The sequence below is a fragment of the Lithobates pipiens genome, unplaced genomic scaffold (assembly GCF_037356315.1).
Source record: "Lithobates pipiens isolate NorthernLeopardFrog02 unplaced genomic scaffold, aLitPip1_a1.2 Scaffold_13, whole genome shotgun sequence".
Lineage (NCBI taxonomy): Eukaryota > Metazoa > Chordata > Amphibia > Anura > Ranidae > Lithobates > Lithobates pipiens.
Genome location: NW_027507718.1, coordinates 172,330,091 through 172,353,446, shown reverse-complemented (window position 1 = coordinate 172,353,446; position 23,356 = coordinate 172,330,091). Strand labels below are relative to the sequence as shown.

The following is a 23,356-nucleotide window of genomic DNA, read 5'->3' as shown; positions in this document are numbered from 1 at the left end:
GCAAGGCGAGTAAAAAACACCCCCTGCCCCGTCTTCTGGGGAAAGCTCTGATTCAGACTCAGGCCCCGCGGTGACTGGCGGCCCCTGTTCTGTCGTGTCAGAGGATGCAGACCAGGACCGTTCAGACAGTGAGGATGATTCCGTGTCCGGGACCAGCGCAGGAAAAAGTGCTAGTAGGAGCACTTATCACAGCTGTACGGGATACCCTGAAGATACAGGATGCAGCAGGATCTTCTGCTGAGGTGTCGGTCTCTTTTGGGTCCCGTAAACCGACCCATGCACCTAAGGTGTTCCCGTATTTGACTTATCAAAATAAGTTCATATACAAGGAATGGGGGAGCCTGCAATGGGCCTTTTCAGTCCCAAGGAGAATGGCAGTGCGTTACCCCTTTGAGGAGAGCCTCCTTAAAAAACGGACGGCTCCTCTGGTCGTTGACCACCCAGTATCCAGGTTATATAAAGTAACCACGATTCCAGTAGAAGGGACTCCTGCATTCAGTGACCCTACCGACAGGAGAGCCGAGGCAGTGGCCCGGTCCATGTTTACGGTAATGGGCTCAGCGCTACAACTTGTACTGGCCACGGCCTTCGCATCGCAGACGCTTACTGAGTGGGCAAAGTTATTGCACCGTGAATTGGAGAAGCAACAGTCTCCCCCGGTCTGCATAGAATTGGCAGACCAGTTGGTGCATGGCCTTAAGTATGTCTGTGATGCGGCCCTGGATACAGTCCCCCTGCTCTCTAGAACATCGGTATCAGCAGTGGTGCTACGGCACCTGATTTGGCTAAAGTGCTGGTCTGTGGACCAGGCATCTAAAAAAGCTCTGGTGGATTTGCCTTTCCTTAGTGAGCGGCTATTTGGAGCTTCGCTGGACGACATTATTAAGAATGTTACAGGTGGGACGAGCAAGTTATTCCCACAGTCCAGGAAGGGTAAGGAGCCATGCCGTAGGCAAAGCCCCTCCTTTTCCGCTCAGAAACGGCTTTTTCACCCATCCAGGAAGACAGGTAAGCGTTCCCAGTCCGACAGGGCTTCTGCTGAAGGACAAAAGCGTTGCTGGTTTCACAACAGACGCCAGCCTGACAGTTTGGGGTGGAGTGCTGGGGGTACAGTTGACCCAGGGCTTTTGGTCGTGGGAAGAATCCCAGCTGCTGATCAATGTGCTTGAACTTTGGGCGATCAGGCTATGCCTCTCCACATGGTGAATGAGGCTACAGGGGCGTCCGATCAGGATCCAGTCGGACAACGCCACAGCGGTGGCATATGTCAACTATCAAGGAGGAACAAGGAGCTCAGCTGCAGCATGGGGGGTCACTCACATCCTCCAGTGGGCAGAGCGACACGTGACGGCCATTTACATACCAGGCGTAGAAAACTGGCAGGAGGACTACCTAAGTCACCAGATGCTGGACCCAGGAGAATAGTCATTGCATCCGGAGGTATTCAGTTTTCTTTGCCTGCGGTGGGGCACACCAGATGTGGATCTCTTGGCCTCTCAGCTCAATTAAAAGGTGCAGAGGTTTGTGTCCAGGACAAGAAACCCGTGGGTGGACGCGTCGGGTGCGTTGGTGGCTCCATGGGGGCAGTATCAGATTATTTATGCCTTTCCCCCGCTCAACCTGTTATCACGTCTGCTACGCAGAGTAGAGGCCGAGGGGATTCCAGTAATACTGATTGCCCCAGATTGGCCGTGGCGTCCCTGGTATGCCGACCTAGTATGCCTGGTAGTGGATGCTCCTTGGCGGTTGCCGATGCAAGAAGACCTCCTGTTGCAAGGTCCTATAATCCATCCTGCTTTACCGTTGCTGATTTTAACGTCATGGCTGTTGAAAACCAGATACTAAAGGACCGAGGTCTGTCGGAATTGGTAATTTCCACTATGCTGAGGGCACGGAAATCTTCTTCTTTGAAGATTTACCATCGTACATGAAAGGCCTACATCTCCACCATGTGTGAGGAGATGGGGGGGGGTGTCTGCGCACTTATTCAGTTTCCAGAATTCTGCTGTTTTTACAGCGAAGAGTGGATCAGAAACTTGCCTTAAGCACCATCAAGGGACAGATATCAGCCTTGGCTGTCTTTTTCCAACGCCCCTTGGGATCTCGCTCATTGGTAAGCACCTTTTGTATAAGGGGTTTGGCATGTAGTCCCTCCAGTTCGATCACCCCTACCTCAGTGGGATCTGAACCTGGTGCTATCAGTGCTTCAGAAACCGCCACTTGAGGGAGATTCCTTTGTTGACGCTTTCCCAGAAAGTTTACTTTTTAGTTACATCTGCCAGGAGGGTTTCTGAGTTTGCGGCCTTGTCTTGCAAGTCGTCCTATATGGTTATCCACAGGGATAAGGCGGTGCTACGTCTGCAACCCTCTTTTCTTCCAAAGGTGGTTTCGCCATTCCATCTCAATGAGGACATTGTATTACCATCCCTTTGTCCTAAGCTAAGCTGACACATCCAAAAGAAGTTGCCCTACATTCTCTGGATGTGGTCCAGGCTCTGAGGGTATATCTGTCTGCTACGGCTCCCTTCCGGAAGTCATACTCTCTGTTTCGTTGACTGGTCCGAAAAAAGGTCTGGCGGTCTCGGCCACCATTTCCCAGTGGATCAGACAGATCGTGGTCCAGGCTTATGCCTTGAAGGGGCAGGTGCCCCCCTTTCCTGTCATGGCCCATTCCACCAGGGCAAATGGGACCTCTTGGGCTTTCTGACATCAAGATTCTGTCTCCCAGGTGTGTAAGGCGGCGACTTGGTCGTCCGTTCGCGCTTTCACAAAATTCTACAAAGTTGATGTAAGCGCATCATCGGATGCTTGCATTGGCCACAAAGTTTTGCAGGCGGCTGTGTAAAGTTGCAATTTACACTTTTTTCTTTTTTTATAGAAAGTTACGTTTTTGTTGTAAATGCATTTTTGATGCATACGTTGGTCGCAAGTTCTGGTGTGACCGTTTCAGATGGCAACTCCTCCGTTGAGGCGTTCCTCTGGTTGTGGGTGAAGTTATTTGTTGCCATTTCCACCCCTCGTTTTGACACTGCTTGGGGATGTCCCTACGGTCAAGATTTAAAGGAGCTGTGTCTGTCAATGAACGAAAGAGAAAATAGGATTTTACAGTGAGTACAAAAATCCTATTTCTGTTTCACAAAGTTGTTTCTCTCACACAGCATATAATACCTATTTATAAATATATACCCCAAAACACATTCTTCTACTCATCACCAATTTGGGGATACCACATGTGTGAGCCTTTTTTTTTTTTTTCTGCTGAGATGCATAGAGGGGCACAAATAATACATCTGATTACCTATCATATTTCTCAAGGCCCAGAAGTTCCAGGACAAGAGAATGGCCCACAAAACGACCCCATTGTGCCAAGTCAACCCTTTAAAGAGGAAGTAAACCCTTTCAAACCACTTTGACCTACAGGTAAGCCTAGATTAAGGCTTACCTGTAGGTCCAAGCAATATCTCCTAAACCTATATGGTTTAGGAGATATTTGCCCGAAAATGGGCACCGCTGTCTACGGCGCATGCGCGTAGACAGCGGCGCGCAGGCGCACTAAATGCGGCAAGTCCAAGAATGGATTTGCCTAATTTGACGACTCCCGTGCACATGCGCGGGAGTGACGTCATCGCGGCTTCGCCGAATGGCAGCGGCGGAGCTGCGAGACGCGACTCCCGTGCGCATGTGCGGGAGTGACATCATCGCGGCTTCGCCGCTGTGATTCGTCGGAGCTGCGAGACGCCACCAGCAAGATGGATGCGGCGGACTACAGGGGACAGCGGCGACTTCGCTGGCTCCTGTGTCAGGTAAGTGACACATAATGAGCTACTATGCGATGCATAGTAGTCCATTATGCTTTACCTTTGCAGGGAAAAAAAGAGGAAGTAAACCCATCAGGGTTTACTTCCTCTTTAATGTATTTAGTTAGAGGCATAGTGAGTCTTTTTGCCACAAGATTTTAGAAAACGGTGAGAAAAATGAAATTGTATTTTATTTTACACACAGCTGTCAGTTACTAACATATTTCCCACACAGAGCATGAGCATGCTTAAAATTTTATCTGAAAACACTTTCTGCTATTCCTCCCAAGTATTGGGATACCACATATTTAAGACTCTTTTACAGCCTACATGCATAATGGGACCCAAAATCCAAGGAGCACCTTCAAGCTTTTCAGAGGTATAAATTAGGCATTTCATTCCTTGACTACCTATTATGCGTTGGAGGCAAGAACAATATAAACACTCACAATGAGCACATTTTGGAGGGTTAACACCCCAAATATATTTTCTAAGAGGCATGATGAGTCTTGAAAATTGTCTTTTTTTTTTCCTGCCACAAGCTCTTGAAAAATGCAGAAACAAAATGTTTTTGTTAAAAAAAAAAAAAAATGTCATACTTACCTGTTCTATGTAATAGTTTTGCACAGAGCAGCCCAGATCCTCCTCTTCTCGGGTCCCTCTTCGGTACTCCTGGCCCCTGCCTCCTGTTGAGTACCCCCACAGCAAGCAGCTTTCTATGGGGGCACCTGAGCCGAACCACAGCTCCCTGTGTCCATTCAGACATGGAGTGGTGGCCTAGCCCCACCCCCTCTCTCTCCTCATTGGCGCACTGACTTTGATTGACAGCAGCGGGAGCCAATGGCGCTTTGCTGCTGTCTCAGCCAACGAAGAGGGAGAGTTCTGGGCAGCCGAGTCTCTCATGCAACATCGCTGGATCGGAGTGGGGCTCAGGTAAGTATTGGGGGGCTGAGGGAGGCTGCTACACGTAGAAGGCTTTTTATCCTAATACATAGATTGCTTTGAAATATAAAAAAAAACCTGCCTTTACAATCCCTTTAAAGAGATATTTCTACTACACAGCATAGGGGAAAAAAACACCCAGAAAATTACCACATTTTGGAAAGCAAACACCCAATGTTTTAAGAAGCATAGTGAGTATTTTTGAAGATTTCATTTATTGTAACATATATTTGGAAAATGCAGAACAAAAAAAGTGAAAATTGTTTTTTTACACAAAAGTTAATACGATATTTCTCACACACAGCATGCACATACTTAGAATTACAACTCAAAACACATTTTGCTCCACTTCCCAAGTATGGGAATACCACACATGTGAGACTTTTTCAATGTTTGGACTGTATGTACCAGATATTGGTGTCAATTCAGTAAGGCCCCTTTCACACTGGGGCGGTTGGCGCGTCGGCTTTACCGTCAATCTCGCAGTGTTATTCAGACACTAGCGGGCACTTTTACCCCCCCCCCCGCTAGCAGCCGAGAAAGGGTTAAAACCACCGCAAAGCGCTGCTGCAGCAGCGCTACACCGGCGGTATAGCCACGCTACCCCATTTATTTCAATGGCAGCTCCTTCACCACTGCAATGATGCTGCTTGCAGGAGTTTTTTTAACGTCCTGCAAGCACACCGCTCCAGTGTGAAAGCACTCAGGCTTTCACACTGGAGAGACAAGCGTGGCTCTTTACAGGCGCTATGCAGGAGCTATTTTTAGCGCTGTAGTTCCTGTAATGCGTCTCAGTGTGAAAGGGGTCTTGAGGACCCTGCCTGAGTCCTCGATATGAAGGTTCCCTGACTCGTTTTTCAGAAATATTGCATGATATAATAAGAGTCAATTCATCAAAGTAAAATATCGAATGTGAGGTAAATACAGCACTTTGTTAAAAATGTGAGGTAAATACCTAAAAAAAAAAAAATAGATAGATAAAGATCATTAAAGTAAATTCACTAATTCACCTGGTGTAGGCAGCCAGTGAGGGGAACTCTGCACTGGCCAGTAAATTAAAAGTACACAATGTATCAGTGTAAAAATATTCTACCCAGAGCTCAGGAATGAAGATAAATTCATGAGGAAGGTCATTCTGTGAATGAAAGCATGCTAGAATGTTTTTACAATTTCACAATATTTCTCTGTGCATTGATTTACAGAACTACCTCCCTGCAGTGTTTGCATGTAAAAAAAATAAAAAATGTGAAAAAACATGAAGAATAGCTCTAATTTTCAGTGCTGTTAAACATAAATTTGATGCATTTGTTAATGCATGTTTTTTTGTGAAATGACTACTTTTGAGATAAATATCGCATGAGTTATTTTAACAAAAAAATTCATGCAGTATTTATCTTTTCATTAATGGACCCCCATTGTATTTTGTGTATCACAAAAAACAACTAATTGTATCAAAAACAGGGTACTGTAATAGTTGCCTCTATACAAGTGGTCAGGTAATATAACCTAAAGCGGAGTTCCAACCAAAAGCAGAAGCTCCACTTGTTCACAACCAACCCCCCCCCCCCCCCGCCACATTTGGCACCTTTCAGGGGGGGGGGAGCAAAACCTGTCTCAGGTTTTCGCTCCCACTCCTGGTAAGATCGCTGCGATCTACGCAATGTCCGACCCCTCCTCCTTCCCCCCTCCCCCATTGTCTTCTGGGAGACACACAAGTCCCAGAAGACAGCAGGACCATTCAGAAAGTGCATGTGCAGTAGTAGACAGGCTGTGAAGCAATAAGGCTTCACTTTCCTTTAGTAAGGATGCCGATGCCTGCACCCGGAGCCAATGGACAGATCGGCTTCGGGTGCCAACATCACAGGCTCCCTGGACATGTAAATGTCCTTATATTAAAAGTCAGCATCTACAGTATTTGTAGCTGCTGACGTTTCTTTTTCTTTTTTTCCACCCAGGCGGAACTCCACTTTAATGTAGCGTCACCTATAGCAGTCCCTGTTCCTATAAGCCAAGCAAGCCTAGCCTACTGGTACGTGGCTGCCCCCAGAAACACCATGTTCACTGGCCAGGAAGTACAGGAAGCTGAAGACAGGAAGAACAACAAAGTTCCTCTGCTTCCAGGAATGCAGTTGTCTGCAGGGGCTAGCTGGGACTGGTTTCTCACATGAACTTAGTGGGACATGCCAATGGGTCAGTGCAGGCTGCAGACATGGTCAGCAAACAGGCAAAGGATCAGTCCAGGCAGGCAACAGGCAGAACCATGGTTAATAAACAGGCAAGGTTCAGTACAGGCACCAGGTAGAGGCAACATTGCACGGGTGTGGTGCCAATCAGGGACGCTGTTTATGACTGCACTGTCTCTGTTGTCACTGTACTAATGTAGTGGTGACTAAGGACATTGTGATAGCTGCAATGGCTCTGGTAACACTGGCACTGATGTGGTTAGCGATTAGGAACATTGTTGCTGGCTGCACTTGTCTGGTGACATTGTCACTGGTGTGGCAGCAATCAGGAATACTATTAAAGGCTTACACTGTTCTGGTAAAACTGGAACTGGTGTGGCCGTGATCAGGGACACTGTTGCTGGCTTACACTGGCCACGGTGTGGCAGCAATCAAAAACACAGTTGCTTGCTTACACTGGTCTATTGAAACTGTGAATGGTGTGGTGGTAATCGGGAACACTGTTGATGACATGTACTGGTCTGATGAGACTGGAAGTGGTGTGGTGGCAATCAGGAACACTGTCGCCGGCTTACACTGGTCTTCGACACTGGAACTGGTGTGGAGGTGATCAGGAACACTGCTGCTGACTTATACTGGTCTGGTGACACTGAAACTGGTGTAACAGTGATCAAGAACACTGTTGCTGGTTTCCACTTTTCTGGTGACTCTGGAACTTGTGCACAGTGGAGTGGACAGTGCAGTCTCCAGTTTTGAGAGGGGAGGAAGAAGAGGAGTGCCTTGCTATCCTAGTCTACAGAACTGTGTGTTTCTGTTGATACACACAGTGTAGAGAGACACAACTCTAGTTACTGCATGCAAGGGTGACTATATTTGATGCTGCAAGAGAAAGAAGCCATTCTGAAATCGGAAACCTGAGGCAGCAGGCATGGCACAAGCTTGAACTGGCACATTGGCCAGTTCAAGGATTAAAAGATGAAGAAGCTGCATTCTAAGTGATTAAATCAGCTGCTGAAAGTGCAAGGTTTAAAGCCTAACTCCGGGCAACAACTGAAATGGGTGGTGTCACAATCTCCTCATTGTCCAATTAGAGAGTGCCTTGTATTTATTAAAACAAATACAAGCTGTTCTATATATTGTGGCAATGATGAGAAAGAAACCCCTTGTCAGTATGCAGAAGAAAAGCCACTCGACACTGGACCCCGAAGATTGCCAACAGAATTTTGTTGACTACTACAGTGATTGTCAAGAAACCCCATTTAGACAGCCTATCAGTTATGAGCTATGCATATTTACATTGTGTGAAGCTGGACAAATGTAATCATGTAATAAAGCTCATATCTGGAGTTCACTTTAAAGTGGAAGTCTAAGTTAATGGGAAAAAAAAAGTCCCCCCCAGGGGCTGTGTATTTATAAATATTCGCATAGCATTTGTCCAGGAAACTGCTGAAACATTTGTCCTGTGTTTATGTCTGTTTCCTCTACAGGACAAATGTTGTTCATTCATAAAAAAAAACAGAGAGGGGAACTTACCAGTTTTGGAACAGACAGAAACTAAAGCAGTTGTGCATGGCAGCCAATCAGCTTCTATGTTCAGTTAAGCCAGATTGGTTGTCATGCACAGCTACTCCAGAATCTGCTTCTCTTTTATCAAGTTCCTCCTAGAGTGCTTTAGGAAAACACTGCATTATGGCCAGTGGATGGAGCTGATGATAATAGAAAATACATGCTTATTCTCAGCTCTTTCTTTTTGCCATCATGCATTATTTTCTTCAACCACTCTTTAATATGAATGAACGTTATATAGACCTGTAAAGAAGATAGCCTGAGAATATTTGATTTTGAATCAGTTTATGGGAAACGAATGTATCAGCAGTTTTGCTGAACAAACAGCTATGCAATTTTCTTTTAAACGCTTCAGCCCCGGAAGATTTTACCCCCTTCCTGACCAGAGCACTTTTACAATTTGGCATCGCATCGTTTGAACTGACAATTGTGCGGTCATGCAATGCTGTACCCAAACAAAATTTGCGTACTTTTTTTTCCCCCCACAAATAGAGCTTTCTTTTGGTGGTATTTGATCACCTCTGTGGTTTTTTATTTTTTGCGCTGTAAACAAAAAAAATTGCGACAATTTTTAAAAAAAAAACAATATTTTTTACTTTTTGCTATAATAACTATACCCACATTTAAAAAAAAAACACATTTTTCATCAGTTTAGGCCAATATATGTTCTTCTACATATTTTTGGTTACAAAAATTGCAATAAGCGTATATTGATTGGTTTGCGCAATATAGCGTCTACAAACTATGGGAAAGATTTATGGCATTTTTATAATTTTTTTACCAGTAATGGTGGTGATCTGCAATTTTTAGCGGTACTGTAACATTGCGGCAGACAGACCGTACACTTTTGTCACGTTTTTGGGACCATTGACATTTATACAGCGATCAGTGCTATAAAAATTCACTGATTACTGTGTAAATGTCACTGGCAGGGAAGAGGTTAACACTAGGGGGGCGATCAAGTGGTTAACTGTGTTCCCAACTGTATGGGGATAGGACTGAATGGTGGAGGAGGCATATCGGTGTTCCTACTTAGTAGGAACAAAGAATATGTCTCTTCTCCCCTGACAGAACAGGAATTTGTGAGTTTACATGCATAAATCCCCATGTAGGTGATCGCTCCCACCGGCCACACACATCGGGTCCCCCGCCGTGCAGCAGGCACATGCGCACCCCTTGGCGGCTCTTCAAGGGAACAATGTACCCATACTGGATTTCGCCCAGCCGTGCCATTCTGCCAACTTATATCGGCCAGAGCCAGTCGGCAAGTGGTTAATAAATACACCCCTTAGCCTACATTCACACCTGAGCAGAGGGTATTTCTAGTAATTTTGAAACTTTTTCAGGTGTTTGCTGAGGTGTTTTACTGGCTAGGAATGAGTGAATGTAAGTTTGACTCGAACATCGGGTGTTCGCCAAATAGCAAACAATTTGGGGTTTTCAAGGCAAATTCGAAAGCCGCGGAACACCCTTTAAAAGTTTATGGTAAAAATCAAAAGTGCTAATTTTAAAGGTTTATATGCATGGTATTGTCATAAAAAGTGTTTGGGGACCTGGGTCCTGCCCCAGGGGACATGTATCAATGCAAAATAAAGTTTTAAAAACTGTTGTTTTTTCGGGAGCAGTGATTTTAATAATGCTTAAAGTGAAACAATAAAAGTGAAATATTCCTTTAAATTTCATACCGGGGGGGGGGGGGGGGGTTTCTATAGTATGCATGTAAAGTAGCGCATTTGTCCCATGTATAGAACAGTCCCCGCACAAAAGGACATTTCTAAAGGAAAAAAGGTAATTTAAAAGGCTATAATGAATTGCCGGGTCCCAGCAATACAGATAAAAGTAATTTTAAAAAATGGCACGGGATCCCCCCAGTCCATTACCAGGCCCTTCGGGTCTGGTATGAATATTAAAGGGAACCCTGAACCAAAATCTAAAAAAAAAAAAAAATTGTGTGTTTCCCTCCAAATTCCATACCAGGCCCTTCAGGTCTGGTATGGATATTAATGGGAAGCCTGTGCCAATTTTTTTTAAAGAACCCTGTGCCAAAAGTTTTTTAAAAATGGCTTAGGCGTCCCCCCAAAAATCCATACCAGACCCTTATCGGAGCACACAACCTGGCAGGCCGCAGGAAAAGAGGGAGGGACGAGAGAGCGCTCCCCCTCCTGAACCGTACCAGGTCACATGCCCTCAACATGGGGAGGGTGCTTTGGGGTTGCCTACAAGATACTGAAGCCTCCTTATGAGGAGGCGCCCCCGCTCACTCGAATAGGGGGAATTCTTCTGCAGTTCTCAAGGATCTGGCAGGAAGAGCGTCGAGAAGAATGGGGGACTTCCTCAGTAGCTCCATGGTACAAACTGGAGTTCTAAAGCCGCGTACACACGTAGCCGTCTGTCCGACGTACTTAGTCTGGCGGACTTCCCACCAGACTGTACGTCGGACTTTCCGAACGGGCTACTTGCCCACACACGGCACTTTTTCAGCCGACTAATACGGCGTACTAAGTCCGCAGTACTATCCGCCCTACTTTTGAAATGAACGGACTCGCCCACACACGCGGAGGAAAGTCCACTCATTTCGAGCGCGTCTCCAGGTAGGCGGGGCCTGCGAAGGAGACGTCGCCGGCCCCGCCGCCTGGTATGGACTTAAAGGGGAACCCCAACGCCCAGGTCCACATCAGACCCTTGTCCGAGCACGCTACCCGGCCGGCCAGGAAAGGGGGGGGGGACGAGCGCCCCCCCTCCTAAGCTGTACCAGGCCGCGTGCCCTCAACATGGGGGGTGCCTTGGGGAAGGGGGGCCGCGCGGCCCCCTTACCCCAAAGCACCTTGTCCCCATGTTGATGAGGACAAGGGCCTCTTCTCGACAACCCTGGCCATTGGTTGTCGGGGTCTGCGGGCGGGGGGCTTATTGGAATCCCGGAGCCCCCTTTAATAAGGGGGTCCCGGATACCGGCCCCCCACCCTATGTGAATGAGTATGGGGTACAATGTACCCCTACCCATTCACCTGTAAAATAAAGTACAAAAAAAACACAACACACAAGATAAAATAGTTTATTGCACAGCTCCGGGGGTCTTCCGTCTTCGGGGGTCTTCTCGCCGGACTCCTCCACTATCTTCTTGTAGCTCTTTTACTAACGGAGGAGCCCGGTTTTCTTCCTCGCCGTCGGCCTCTTCTTCCAAATTCGGGGGTCTTGTCCCCCTCTTCTTCGGTTCTTCTGCCGGGCCACCGCGCCTTCTTCTAGCTCTTTTACAGGCGGTGGCCCGGTCTTCTGTCGCCGCTGCCGCCTTCCGTTCTTCCGTTCTTCTCTTCTTCTCTTCTTCTTCTTCTTCTTCACAAGATGTTGCCTCGCCGAGTCCTCCGCTCACAATGACGTGGACCGGGCACGTGGCGACTTATATAGGGACAAGGGGCGGGGTCTTCGGTGGATGTCACATGGGTTGATGTCACATGGTGACCCCGCCCCTTACGATGTCACAGTCCCGGAGGATGCTGGGACTTTCACCATGTGACATCAACCCATGTGACATCCACCGAAGACCCCGCCCCTTGTCCCTATATAAGTCGCCGCGTGCCCAGTCCCCGTAATTGTGAGCGGAGGACTCGGCGAGGCAACATCTTCTGAAGAAAAAGAAGAAGAAGAGAAGAACAGAAGAACGGAAGGCGGCGGCAGCGGCGACGACAGAAGACCGGGCCACCGCCTGTAAAAGAGCTAGAAGAAGGAGCGGTGGCCCGGCAGAAGAACCGAAGAGGGGGACAAGACCCCCGAAGTCGGGAGAAGAGGCCAGCGGTGAGGAAGAAAGCCGGGCTCCTCCGCTAGTAAAAGAGCTACAAGAAGATAGCGGAGGAGTCCGGCGAGAAGACCCCCGAAGACGGAAGACCCCCGGAGCTGTGCAATAAACTATTTTATCTTGAGTGTTGTGTTTTTTTTGTACTTTATTTTACAGGTGAATGGGTAGGGGTACATTGTACCCCATACTCATTCACATAGGGTGGGGGGCCGGTATCCGGGGCCCCCTTATTAAAGGGGGCTCCTGGATTCCGATAAGCCCCCCGCCCACAGACCCCGACAACCAACGGCCAGGGTTGTCTGGAAGAGGCCCTTGTCCTTATCAACATGGGGACAAGGTGCTTTGGGGTGGGAGGGCCGCGCGGCCCCCCTTCCCCAAGGCACCCCCCATGTTGAGGGCACGCGGCCTGGTACGGCTTAGGAGGGGGGCCGCTCATCCCCCCCCTTTCCTGGCCGGCCGGGTAGCGTGCTCGGACAAGGGTCTGATGTGGACCTGGGGGGACCCCCACGCCGATTTTTTTCGCCTTTAAGTCCATACCAGGCGGCGGGGCCGGCGACCTGGAGACCCGTTTGAAATGAGCGGACTTTTCTCCGGGCGGGAAAAGTCTGCTCATTTCAAGAGTATGGCGGACTGGCATACACACGGCCGGATTGGAGTGTAAAACTACATTCTAAGTCCGCTGTACTTTCGGGTCAAAAAAGTATGCCGGAGGCTGCACACGGGGGGATTGTTTGGCGGACTTCAGTTTGCCGGACTTTTCCACCCGCTTGTTTGATCATGTGTACGCGGCATAAGAGTTCCTGTCTCCTCGTTTTCTCAGCTCAAATGTTCCTAAGGATCCAGAGAAAAAGAAGTCTTTCTCTCAAGCACTGGACCATCTTTTGGCAAAAAGTGATCATGGTGGCCCCCATGTAAGAGCAGAGGTTAAGGTTTGGTTCAAATCTATTTTTCATGGTGCCAAATCCGAAATGGACATTCTGGATCTCAAAAATCTAAATTCAATTCCTGAATATAACCACTCTTTTTTTCGCATGGAGTCAATCCAATCGGTTATCTCCATCCTACAAGGAGGAGAACTTCTGGTGTCAATCGACATCACAGATGCATACCTTCATATACCTATTTGCTTGCTCAGTAGTAATATCTACTTTTCAAGGTGGAAAATCTTCATTTTTAGAATGTATCTCTGCTTTTTGGTCTAGCTACTGCACCTTGAGTGTTTACAAAGGTTCTGGCCCCTCTTATAGCCAGAATAAAGGTCCAAGGTATAACGATTATGGTTTACCTAGACGATCTTCATAGACCAGTCAGTAGCCCACTTAGACCAAAGTATGGTCACCACATTCAACTACCTGGAATATCTAGGTTGGATTCTCAACCTAGAGGAAATCTCCTTTAAAACCATGAAGAAGGCTAAAATACTTGGGTCTGATCATACACTCAGAAAAGGGTATTCTTGCCCCAGGCAAAGATCAGTGCCATAAAGGAACTGATTCAGGTGGTCGAAGCAAGATACATTCTTCTATTAAGCTTTGCATGAGGTTTTTGGAAAAGATGGTGGCTTCATTCAAGGCCGTTCCTTATGCTCAGTTTCATTCAAAACTGCTGCAAAACAGTATCCTATAGGCTTGGAACAAAGGGTTCAAGCTCTAGTTGTGTCAAGAACAAAGGATTCAATAGCATGCAGAACAGATGCCTTGCTATTCCAGTGGAATCGGTTCTCACTGATTTATGCATTCCCTCCTGTTCTGCCTGCGTCCATGACTTCTTTGCAGGATCAAGCAGGAAGGGAAGTGGATGATTCATGTAGCCCCCACCAAATCTTGGTATGCAGAGATCGTAAAGATGGCAGTAGGGGCCCCATGGACCCTACCACCACGGTCAGATCTTCTCTTGCAAGGTCCGGTATTCCATCCTACTTTACAAACTCTAAATTTAACGGTTTGGCTATTGAGACCCACACTTTGAAGAAGCGTGGGCTGTCAGGTTCAGTGGTTTCTACCTTGGTTAATGCAAGGGAGTCGGCCTCCATAATTATATATTATGGAGTCTGGGAAGCATATGTCTCATGGTGTGAAACCAGGGGTTGCACCCCAAGAAATAGATCAAAGGTAGAATCATTCTCAGATTCGTAGAATCAATCATGCTCAGATTCGGAAAACAGATGTTTTGTTTGTGCTGCCTGAAGGCAAAAAGGACAGGCAGCTGGACAGGCAGTATCAAAATCTACTATTTCTAAATCGATTCGACAAGTAATCGTTCAAGCTTATGGTTTAAAGAGGTAGTTTCTACCCTCTCAAATAAAAGCACGCTCCTCTAGAGCTGTTAGTATTTTGTGGGCAGTGCATCACCAAGCCTCCAATGGCTCAAATCTGCAAGGCTGCAACTTGGTCTTCAATCCATACATTTACCAGATTCTATCAGGTGGATGTAAAAAGACATGACGATGTCGCCTTTTGGGAGCTGTGTACTGCAGGCAGCAGTATAAGTCCTCTGATCTCATGGTGCCCTACTTTTGTTGTGTCTCCCTCCCCTCAGTTGGCATTGCTCTGGGACATCCCACAAAGTAATTACTATGGCTCTGGGCCCCGTGATGTACGATTAAAGAAAATAGGATTTTTATAACAGCTTACCTGTAAAATCCTTTTCTTTTGAAGTATATCATGGGAAACAGAGGTCCCGCCCCTCTTTCTAGTATACACGTGTATTGCTTTGCTACAAAACTGAGATACTCCTGGTATAGGAGGGGTTATATAAAGAGGCAACTTCCTGTTTAGGCTCTGCCAGTGTCCAGCACCTGAAGGTGGACTATATAATTGCTATGGCTCTGTGTCCCGTGATGTACTTCAAAAGAAAATAATTTTACAGGTAAGCTGTTATAAAAATCGAATTATTGCCCAAACCTGGAAAAAGCCATCTGTCCCTTTTCAGGGGGTGAAAGATCGCATGACTGCGTTGATGCTTAGAGAACAGATGTCGAACATCCGCCAGGGACACTCATGGCAAATTCCTGAAAATTTGGGAAACATGGCTGTCATATGCCTTTCCTACCCTCCCCCCAGCTAGCTTGGGCCGCCTGTGATGGAAGGTCCGGATGTTCCCGAGCCCTTCTGTTCTGACTCAACTACAAGGCAATAACTTTATCTTCAGCTTCACATAGAGCTTACATGACCTGGTGATCTATTTATCCCTTGCATCACTTCAGACAGCTTAAGTCAATGAATAAACTCATTGTATTGAAAGACAGACGATCAATCCTCTTGAATGTTCCATTTAATGATGAATATTCATAGGTAGAAAAACGTTGAAGTTGTAAGCCACATGTAAAGATGTTACAGCATTTTCTTGTGAAAAAGAAAAAGATTTTACAGCATGAGGTATACTGGGCACAATGACTCAGAGAGAGGAAGGGGAGGAGAATATACAGAACTACGGTGGGAGAGAGAGTTCAGAGGGAACAAATCTTAAAGACACAGAGCATAATAAATCACATAGTGTAACACAACACCTTCCCTTTTCCCCATCTTCTGGTTTCTGGCCTTCCCTTTCTTTCCTAGACTCCCCTATCCCTTCTCTAGCTCCCTACTCGGTAGTGACCTCCCTCTCTTTAGCTTCACCTGTCTGCCTAACTTTCTTCTATTTTCTGCTCCTCTTTCCATGTTCAGTTTTGGCTGTACATTTCACCACCTTTTGGGTTTTGAGTGGCTTTAGGGGGGTGCCCCGATAGTTATGGGGATCCTCTCTGGGACCCTGGATCCTGGCAGTATCATTCACACTTAAATTTACTACTGTTGCATTTTTTCTAGTTGTATCACTTTATTTTTGCCTTTCTTATGAGTTAATACCTATTCCAACTTCAATGCTAGCCTCTGTGTGGGCAGAACTTTTGCATATTATCCAATGGTTAAAACTGAATAAAAACTATTGAAACAGAAAAAAAGCTTTTGAGTATATTTTGAGTGAATGCCATAGAGCATGCCATAGAGCGTAGGGTAACTTGACATAGTAGTGTGAACAGGGAAAATTAGAAAGTCTGAGATTTTGAGTAGGCAGGTGTATAGAAACAAGTAGAAAAACACTTACGTGTGACTGGGGCCCTAAGAAATATTTCTACTTTTGTAGCTGCCTAACCAGTTCAGCTCCTTGGATGTACTATGTACATCCAAAGAGTGAACTCACAATCACAAGCTAATGCCTGTAGTAGCCATGCCTTGATTCCACAAGCAAACAATGAAAACTGATGCAATAATTTTGTCACTTCCAGTGTCAGATGCACCATTTCCTGGCTGGTACAGACAGAGGACACATCTAACCAAGCCGACCTGTGGGACCCTTAATGTCTTCATAAAGAGTACCTGTCACCTGCCCAATGCTGTCATAAGGTATTTTTTTTTCAAAGTAAAAATAAATAAATACAATACAAAAAGTATTAAAAATATAATAAAATTTATTTAAAACGTTTAAAAAAAATTGTCATAACCCCGTTGCCCCGCACACGCAAACGCATATGTAAACCATGGTTGCATCACATGTGTGACATATCACTGCAAACATCAGAGTGAAAGCAATAATTCTAGCACAAGAGCTCCTAGTAATAAACTGTAAAAGCTTTTAACCACTTAACAACTGCCCATTGCCGATTAACGGCTTCAGGGCGGTTGTTTAACTCTGAGAGGCCGTTAATTAACGGCCTCCCAGAATTCTGCTCTCGCGCGCCCCCTGGGGCGCGCACACGAGATAATCCGTGAGCGCCGGGTCCAGTGGACCCGGTGCATCACGAATCACGGTAAACGGCCGCTCGTCGCGGCCGTTTACCACGTGATCGCTCCGTCAAATGACGGAGTGATCACTTGTAAAGAAACCGGCGTCATATTATGACGCCGGTTCCTCCCTCCCCCTCTCTGTACCGATCGGTACAGCGGAGGGGAAAGAGATCGGTGTTAGCAGCGCTGTGGGCTGCATCTGCAGTGCCCACATCGCTGCTCACCGAATTTAACCCCTCAATTCCCTGCCAATACTCTGCAGTACCCTGCCATTACTCTGCAGTACCCCCCATTACTCTGCAATACCCTGTCATGAAAAAATAAAAATAAAATTTAAAGCGCCCCTGTCCCCATGTGCTCGCATGCAGAAGCGAACGCATACGTAAGCCCCGCCCACATATGAAAACGGTGTTCAAACCACACATGTGAGGTATCGCCGCAAACGTTAGAGCGAGAGCAATAATTCTAGCCCTAGACCTCCTCTGTAACTCAAAACATGTAACCAGTAAAAAAAATGTAAAGCGTCGCCTATGGGGATTTTTTAAGTAGCGACGTTTGGCGCCATTCCACGGGCATGTGCAATTTTGAAGAGTGACATGTTCGATATCTATTTACTCAGCATAACTTCATCTTTCACTTTATGCAAAAATTGGGCTAACTTTACTGTTTTTTTTTGTTTTTTTAAGCACAAAACTGTTTTTTCCCCCAAAAAAACGTGTTTGAAAAATTGCTGCGCAAATACCGTGTGAGATAAAAATTTGCAACGACCACCATTGTATTCTCCAGGGTCTTTGCTAAAAAAATATATATAATGTTTTGGGGTTCTCTGTAATTTTCCAGCAAATAAATTATGATTTTTACATGTAGGAGAGAAATGTCAGAATTGTCCTGGGTGCTCCAGAACGCCTGATGGCGCTCCCTGCATGTTAGGCCTCTGTATGTGGCCACACTGTGTAAAAGTCTCACACATGTAGTATCGCCGTACTCGGGAGTAATAGCAGAATGTGTTTTGGGGTGTAATTTGTGGTATGCATATGCTGTGTGTGAGAAATAACCTGATAATATGACGATTTTGTGGAAAAAAAAAAAAAGGAAAAAAAATCTTCATTTTGCAAAGAATTGTGGGGAAAAATGACAACTTCAAAAAACTCATCATGCCTCTTACTAAATACATTGGAATGTCTTCTTCCCAAAAAGGTGTCATTTGGGGGGTATTTGTACTTTTCTGGCATGTTAGGGTCTCAAGAATTGAAATAGGCCGTCAGTCCTTCAGGTGTGATAAATTTTCAGATATTGGCACCATAGCTTGTGGACTCTATAACTTTCACAAAGACCAAATAATATCCACCAATTTGTACTTATTTTTACCAAAGATATGTAGTAGTATAAATTTTGGCCAAAATTTATGAAGAAAAAATTACTAATCTGCTAAATTTTATAACAGAAATGAAGAAAAATTCATTTTTTCGCAGAATTTTCGGGTCTTTTTTCTTTTATAGCACAAAAAATTAAAAACCGAGAGGTGATTAAATACCACCAAAAGAAAGCTCCATTTGTGTGAAAAAAAGGACAAAAATTTCATATAGGTCCAGTGTTGCATGACTGAGTAATTGTCATTCAAAATGTGAGAGCACCAAAAGCTGAAAATTGGTCTGGTTATTAAGGGTGTTTAAGTGCCCAGTGGTCAAGTGGTTAAAGAATCGCCTATGGTGATTTTTGGGTACCATCATTTTTTGCTGTCACGGACGCACGCAGTTTGAAACAGTGGCATGTTTGGTATCTATTTACTCATCACAACCTCATCTTTTGTATTTTACCAATAACGTGTATGATTGAACTAAAATAAAATTTTCCTAAAAATTTGCGTTTAATAAACATAAATCTTTTTATTCTTCAAGGCCTCTGTTTTCAGAAAATATATAATGTTGTAGGGGTTTAGGTAATTTTATTGCCGAAAATGAAGATTTGTACATGTGTGCAAAAATGGATAAAATGGTTAAAGTGGAACTTTACTCTCTCAATGAACACTGACTATTTTAAATCCATATTGCTCCACCAAAATAACCACACTTCCTAATCGTGTTTCACGCCCAACAGGCTTGCTCACAAGGATAGCGTTAGGAACCTTGAGAGAGCAAAGATGAATTGCAAGGAGCCAGCATCTGAATGGTCCATGAATATCAGGAGGCAGAGGTTTTGAGTGGTGCTGTGTATCCAGGTATGCTTTTACTGTTCAAAAAAAGCCTAGTGTTTTTTTTAATGCCAACCTATGGAGTGCACAGGGGGTGCCTGGGCACACTCTAATCACTCTGTGCTGTGCCGATTCCCCTTACTGCCCAGGCTTCTCCCCTTGTTGTGTCCCCCACTGCAGTGCTACTGGCTTTCCTCCTTTCCTCTCCTCTTCCCTGGCTGCTGCAGGAGATGTTTCAGGATGGTGAGTGGGGGAAGGGGCCAACCAATATGTAATTTACTGACCCCTTCCTTTTCTAAATGAATACAGCTGCTCAGCACAGAGCACTTCCCATTCATTCACTGTCCAGTGCAGCTGAGGCTGCAGAGAAAGACGTGTGTGTTTGAGATAATATATATTATCTATATCTCAGAAAAGGGAGTACACTCCTCACAATTTTGTAAATATTTTATTATTTTTTCATGTGACAACACTGAAGAAATGACCCTACAACAATGTAACGTAGAGAGTGTACAGCTTGTATAACAGTGTAAATTTGCTGTCCCCTCAAAAAACTCAACACACAGCCATTAATGTCTAAACTGCTGGCAACAAAAGTGAGTACATCCCAAAGTGAAAATGTCCAAATTGGGCCCAAAGTGTCAACATTTTGTGTGGCCACCATTATTTTCCAGCATTGCCTTAACCCTCTTGGGCATGGAGTTCACCAGAGCTTCACAGGTTGCCACTGGAATCCTCTTCCACTCCTCCATGATGACATCATGGAGCTGGTGGATGATAGAGACCTTGCGCTTTTCCACCTTCTGTTTGAAGATGCCCCACAAATGCTCAATAGGATTTAGGTCTGCTTGGCCCCTCAGCTTCCTTAGCAAGGCAGTGGTCATCTTGGAGGTGTGTTTGGGGTTGTTGTTATGTTGGAATACTGCCCTGGAGCCCAGTCTCCAAAGGGAGGGGGTCATGCTCTGCTACAGTATGTCACAGTACATGTTGGCATTCGAGGTTCCATCACTGAACTAGAGCTCCCCAGTGACGGCAGCACTCATGCAGTTCGAGACCATGACACTCCCACCACCATGCTTGACGGTAGGCAAGAGACACTTGTCTTTGTACTCCTCACCTGGTTGCTGCCACACATGCTTGACACCATCTGAACCAAATAAGTTTATCTTGGTCTCATTAGACCACAGGACATAGTTACAGTAATACATGCCCTTAGTCTGTTCGTCTTCAGCAACCTGTTTGTGGGCTTTCTTGTGCATCATCATTAGAAGCGGCTTCCATCTGGCACAACAGCCATGCAGACCAATTTAATGCAGCTTACGGCGCAGTGACGTTGCTAGGGGTTGACTTTTGGGGCTATAGCCCCGAATCCAGGGCCCATAGCCCAGAGTCTCTGCAGGGGTCCCCAAGGGGAGGGAAGACTCTCTGGGGACCCTATTGTAAGTGGGGGGCTCTCTGGTGACCCTGAATGCAAGGGGAGGCTCTCTGGGGACCCTGATTTAAGGGGGAGGCTCTCTGGGGACCCTGATGTAAGTGGGGGGCTCTCTGGGGATATATACACATACACGTATATTACTGCATATACATGTGTATGACTTTTTTTTACTACACTGGAATGGGCTCTAGCCCCAGATCTTTTGTAGACCTAGCAACACCCCTGATACGGCATATGGTCTGAGCACTGACAGGCTGACCCCCCACCCCTTCAACCTCTGCAGCAATGCTGGCAGCACTCATGCCTCTATTTCCCAAGGACAACCTCTGGATATGATGCTGAGCACGTGCACTCAACTTCTTTGGTCGACCATGATGAGGCCTGTTCTGAGTGGAACCTGTCCTGTTAAACCACTGTATGCTCTTGGTCACTGTACTGCAGCTCAGTTTCAGGGTCTTGGCAATCTTCTTATAGCCTAGGCCATCTAGCAACAATTCTTTTTTTCAGATCCTCAGAGAGTTCTTTGCCATGAGGTGCCATGTTGAACTTCCAGTGACCAGTATGAGAGAGTGAGAGCGACAATACCCAATTTAAAACATCTGCTTCCCATTCACACTTGAGACCATGTAACACCAATGAGTCACATGACCCCGGGGGTTTGAAAATGGTTAATTATGCCCAATTTGGACATTTTCACTTAGGGGTGTACTCGCTTTTGTTGCCAGCGGTTTAGACATTACTGGCTGTGTGTTGAGTTATTTTGAAGGGACAGCAAATTTACACTGTTATACAAGCTGTACACTCACTACTTTACATTGTAGCAAAGTGTAATTTCTTCAGTATTGTCACATAAAGATGTGAGGGGTGTACTCACGTTTGTGAGATACTTTATATATCATGCTTTATTTTTCCTGCTCTCTCTTTTATTTTTTTGAGTGAGAAGTACAAGAACCCTTGATCTTCATAGGCACTCACCTCACTTCTCTGCAGATCATGGCTGTTCACAGCATATAATATTTTAGAGCCAGTCTTAATAAACATGCTTCCCCAGAGATGTTTATACAGGGTGAACAACAACAATGTATTGAGGTGCAGTATAAGGCACCCTAATAAATGTACACAAATTTTTACATCTAGACTCTAGAGTAATTACACCATGAGCACTAAATGTCATGATAATACTGTAAACATAACTTACAGGCTAGAGCTCCCTCTTGTGGTACACAATATTACTTATGATGTCTCAGTTGTACTATCAAAAAACCAAAACAAAAATTGCAAGTTACCTGACCCTGGTGATATATTTTGTGCTATAGTAATATGTAGAGCTCTCCTATACTGCATAGCTTTCTTTGTGGGCATGTAGCACTCTAGCACTCTCTGGTAAAACTTTTTTTTTTTCATTTTCTACTTTATACATAACCATAGTCAAGCAGCAGGCATACAGTTCATGTGACAAACCCACTTGTAGGCCACATTGTCAGACCCAAGGTGGCTGATATTGTTTCATAGGTAAGGCAGTGACCTTAGTCATGTTTGGGTTAGGTGATACCGGTCATACAGTATCTCACAAAAGTGACTACACCCCTCACATTTTCGTAAATATTTTATTATATCAAATTACACTTTGTTACAATGTAAAGTAGTGAGTGTACAGCTTGTATAACAGTGTAAATTTGCTGTCTCCTCAAAATAACTCAACACACAGCCATTAATGTCTAAACCGCTGGCAACAAAAGTGAGTACACCCCTAAGTGAAAATGTCCAAATTGGGCCCAAAGTGTCAATATTTTGTGTGGCCACCATTATTTTCCAGCAATGCCTTAACCCTCTTGGGCATGGAGTTCACCAGAACTTCACAGGTTGCCACTGGAGTCCTCTTCCACTCCTCCATGACGACATCATGGAGCTTGTGGATGAGAGAGACCTGGCACTTTTCCACCTTCTGTTTGAAGATGCCCCACAGATGCTCAATAGGATTTAGGTCTGGAGACATGCTTGGCCAGTCCATCACCTTTACCCTCGGCTTCTTTAACAAGGAGTGGTTCTCTTGGAAATGTGTTTGGGTCGTTATTATGTTGAAATACTGCCCTGCGGTCCAGTCTCCGAAGGCAGGGGATCCTGTTCGGCTTCAGTATGTCACAGTACATGTTGGCATTCATGGTTCCCTCAAAGAATTGTAGCTCCCCAGTGTTGGCAGCACTCATGCAGCCCCAGACCATGATACTCCCACCACCATGCTTGACTGTAGGCAAGACACACTTGCCTTTGTACTCCTCACCTGGTTACCCCCACACACGCTTGACACCATCTGAACCAAATACGTTTATCTTGGTCTCATCAGACCACAGGACATGGTTCCAGTAATCCATGTCCTTAGTTTGCTTGTCTTCAGCAAACTGTGAGCTTTCTTGTGCATCATTTTAAGAAGAGGCTTCCTTCTGGGATGACAGCCATGCAGACCAATTTGATGCAGTGTGCGGCGTATGGTCTGAGCACTGACAGGCTGACCCCCCCCCCCACCCCTTCAACCTCTGCAGCAATGCTAGCAGCACTCACGTCTGTTTCCCAAAGACAACTTCTGCATATGACACTGAGCACATGCACTCAACTTCTTTGGTCGACTATGGCAAGGCCTGTTCTGAGTTAAACCTGTCCTGTTAAACTGCTATATTGTCTAGGCCACCGT

The 23,356-nt window shown here is 45.6% G+C and overlaps 1 protein-coding gene and 1 long non-coding RNA gene across 3 annotated transcripts in view; one reads left to right on the top strand and one right to left on the bottom strand.

The window, feature by feature from the left end:
• Positions 1–23,356, bottom strand: part of GNG7 (G protein subunit gamma 7) — a 356,098-nt gene that overhangs the window by 208,282 nt on the left and 124,460 nt on the right. The gene's annotated exons all lie outside the window — the stretch shown is intronic.
• LOC143976053 (uncharacterized) overlaps positions 16,547–23,356 on the top strand; it is a 56,842-nt gene continuing 50,032 nt past the window's right edge. Inside the window, exons 1-2 of the long non-coding RNA XR_013272477.1 lie at positions 16,547–16,660; positions 19,139–19,259. This is a non-coding gene — a long non-coding RNA (uncharacterized LOC143976053). The remainder of the gene's footprint in view (positions 16,661–19,138; positions 19,260–23,356) is intronic.